Here is a 4,222-nt window from a genome sequence, read left to right on the forward strand (position 1 = left end):
TTTACTGTTTTGAGAATACGAGGCATAGTTTCAAGAAATGTGTTTAAGCAATCGAGAAAAACTGTAATTTCAAGTGATGAAGGTTTATTTATTTATTTTGTGGTTTTAGTTTTGGTTAACTAAGATAACCCTGGAAAGAAGCATTGTAAGTTTGTATAAATGCATACTTAGTAGATTTGAGGAAGCAAACTTTTAAATTAAAAGCAACAATAGTGTCAGATTCTAAGGGGTATTTGAATTAAAACAGGAAATTCAAAATGTTTATGATTTTCCTGTTGTGTTTGTTTTTCACACAACTATCTTAAATATCATGCACAAGTCATATGGATGACTTTTATGGTAAATTTAAGGTAGTTTGGTACGTTTAAGCTATGTTTTCTATCAACTTTTATTATATGAATAAGAGAAGCTTGAACATTCTGCTAAATATAATCTTTTGTGTTTCACAGAAAAAGAAAAATCAGATGTTTGGAATGACATAAGGGTGAGTAAATGATGCCAGTTTTTATTGAACTGACTCCAAAATCCTAATCATTAGCAAACCCCTTTCTGAAGCAGGTTACAGTTTGCTTGCGGGTCATTCAGCTGTTTGTCATCTGATGCAGCAGGTGCAGAGTAACACTCACAGATAAACAGTGTGATCGGCCTCGGCGTGAGCTAATCACAGATCCCACTGTAATTCCTGACTGTTGATGAGTGCACGGATCTGAAATCATAATCCTCAGGGATGTTAATATTACATGCAGTAATGCGACTCACGGTGGGAATGTTACAGTTATGCATCTGCCTCTTGCTGCCCTGCCATTCGTTTGAGAGACGTGTGCTATTTTCAATCACGGTGAGCAGAGGTACCCGTCTATCAGAGATTACTTGAGCTGTTTAGCATGGCCGCTTTTCAGTAATGAGATCTGTTACAGCATCCGCATGTGTTTGTGTGGCATTCTGGGTTTCGGTTGTTCTCTTCTGAGGTTTAGTTTTGAGTGATGGAATGGTAATCATGAAAACATCTAAAATCTGATTGGAGAAATAATTTTAACTTTGGGAAAATGTTAAGTGTTGTGCGAAATGAATGAAAAGCTTTACAGAAAATGTAAATGTTTACACAACTGTTGAAAAGTTGCTTTTTTCTTTAAAGAAATTAATACTTTCATTCAGCAAGGATGCATTAAATTGATCAAAAGTGACAGTAAAGACATTTATAATGTTGCAAAAGTTTTCTATTTCAAATAAATGCTGATCTTTCTATTCATCAAGGAAACCTGAAAAACAAAATAAAGCATGGTTTTCACAAAAATATGAAGCAGCACAACTGTTTTCAACATTGATAATAACCAGAAATGTTTCTTGAGCAGCAAATCAGCATATTAGAATGATTTCTGAAGATCATGTGACACTGAAGACTGGAGTAATGATGCTGAAAATTCAGCTCTGATCACAGGAATAAATTACATTTTACGATATATTTGTATTTTAAATTGCAATAATATTTCACAAATATTTCTATTTTTACTGTACTTTTGACTGAATAAATGCAGCCTTGCTGAGACTTCTTTAAAATAAAAAAAATTAAAAATCTATCTAACACCAAACTATTGAATGATAGTATGAATGCTAAGATAAGACCACTTAGAAATGGCACTTAGCAAACTTCGCAACCCAGGGCATGCTAGCAACAACATAGCAACGCTTAGCAACACTCAAAACACTCTACCAGGGCGAGAAAAAAAAAACAGAAATGAAAAATTTGTAACCCGCAGGAAGTTGAACTGGAACTGAATTTGAAATGACAGGAAGAGGAATTTACTCAACTGCAATTCAAAGAAACACATCTTTGCTAAACCAACATTCCAAGTTTGTCTTGACCAACTTCACTTTTCTTGTTAAAAAAATTAAAGTTACATATGAATTTCTTTGAATTCAACAATTCAAATTCAAATTTCAGTTCCGCATTCTGCTGCTACCGCAATGAAAATTCTGAACTGAACTGGAATTTAAAAGGCTTTTAAATTATGTTCTAGTCCAAATCAGTCCTTATCAGTTTCTTCGTGGGAAATGACAAAAGCACGAATGTTTCATTACTGTCCTATATGATGGCATCAGTTGTTCTGTGTCATTATTTGCCTTAAATTTGCCTCCACACTCAAATTCTGCAGTCTTTGACATGAGACGCTATATTGTTCATTGTCACCTCTCATTTGAGTCTTTTGGACACATATTGTCACATGTCAATCCCATGATCCTCTCTGCAGGTCCCTGTGACCCCAGACAGTGGTGAGGGTCTAGATACTGCCTTCATACAGCAGACATAAAGACAAGAACAGCTGAAGAGCTGCTCTCTGATGGACTTTTCTCCATAGGGAAACTGATATATATTATAATAATTCTGATTGGAGGATCTCTGTTTAGTAGATCTGGCAAACAATCATGATGAAAGAGCTGTCCACTCCCATAAAGCATTATGAGTCAAGTTAGTCTCCCAATATATTCACAATAAATAAAAACTTCAATATATATTAAATTATTTTATATATTTATTTTTTTAAATATTGTAATTCATGACTATATTTACATATAGAAATACATATAAAAATAAGTAATTTATTGTGTATGTGTGTGTAAACATTTAAATTAAAACACATGAATAAATGTAAAATATATTATGTTTATTCTTGTAAGCAATGGCTTTCAATTCAATTACATAATTTACATTTTTCTGACACAATTTACTTCAAATCAAATTTGTAATTTTGTGATTTGTTTTAGAGCTAGTTAGTTTGGTTTATGGCTTATAATAATACATTACTAAATGTAAATACAAATACATAAAAAGATGTTACTAAAATACATTTACATACATTTAATCAAATCCCTACATACATAAAGCGAACAGTGTTGGAGGAAGATACTTTTAAAAATAATGCATTACAATATTGCGTTACTCCCTAAAAAAGTAACTAATTGTGTTACTTAGTTACTTTTTATGGAAAGTAATGCATTACGTTACTTTATGCATTACTTTTTCTCATCTGGGCTAGGCTTCCTTTTTATATATATATAAAAAAGTTCTATTTTTGGCAATGTTCAGAATCACTTAGTATTTCTGCAGTATCTAGTATGAATATTGTGCATATGTGCAGTTTTCTGCATGCATTTGAACACCCCTCAAAAAAGAGCAGGCTTTAGCATACTTTAAAAGAGAAGTTATTATGGAAAGAATAACTAAGTGTGAATGTAATGATTTTGGACACTTAACTGCATGTTAATTGCAATTAATTGATAATGCATTAGAGTTTAAATTTATATGAACTTAAAAGTGTTTTTTTGACATACTTAAGTACATCTATATGTCGTTTTATATATAATTACTCATTTGAAATATGGTGAAAGTGTACTGCTGAATGTACTGACAAGCATTTAAATATACTTTAATGTCATTTCTGTTGAAACTTGCATGTCATGTATCTAAATGTATTTTTAATTTCACATTTGTAATGATGAAGTTGAGTTTAGTATGTTTTAAATGCAATTAAGCACACTTCTTTTTCTCAAGAGGTTACTTCCTACATGATAGCTGGATGCCATTTGCTGAATTAAACATGTGATCATATGATAATAAAGCATGTATACTACAGTTTAAAATCATTACATAATATGTACCCCTGCAAACACTCTTTTTAAAAATAGTATTTCGCATAGTGTGCAGTATGCAGTAGGCTAGTATTGCATTCCGATCTTCGCTGAGAGCTGTTGCTGACATGAAATGGATAAAAGAAGCAAACGACTCAGAAGAGCGATCAGTCGTCATTATCCGGACAGAAGCGCGTTCTCTGGGAAAGCAGATGAGGCTCTGAAGACACTTTAGTGTGTAATGTACCTTCACTGTGTCATAAACAAACACGCCTCTCAGACAAACAAACAAGGCATTTTCTCGTTTTACTGACTACAGCAAACCATCGTAATGAAGCTTTAAACTCTCATTCCAGAATCACTGGAGCGTTTGAGCGCTTTAACACTGTGATGACATATGAAATAATAGCCTGAAAGAGCTAAAAGTTTATTGAAACTTTAGACAAAATCTAAAAAAATAGGTTTGCATGTTTTATTATTATTATTTTTTTAGATATATCAGGTTTTATGTCTCATATAGTATATATATATATATATATATAGTGAGATTATGGAGGAAAAAACAGCTCAGTTTTATTTAGAGGCTCAAACTGAG

The sequence above is a fragment of the Sinocyclocheilus rhinocerous genome, unplaced genomic scaffold, assembly GCF_001515625.1.
Source record: "Sinocyclocheilus rhinocerous isolate Xijiao unplaced genomic scaffold, SAMN03320098_v1.1 scaffold464, whole genome shotgun sequence".
Lineage (NCBI taxonomy): Eukaryota > Metazoa > Chordata > Actinopteri > Cypriniformes > Cyprinidae > Sinocyclocheilus > Sinocyclocheilus rhinocerous.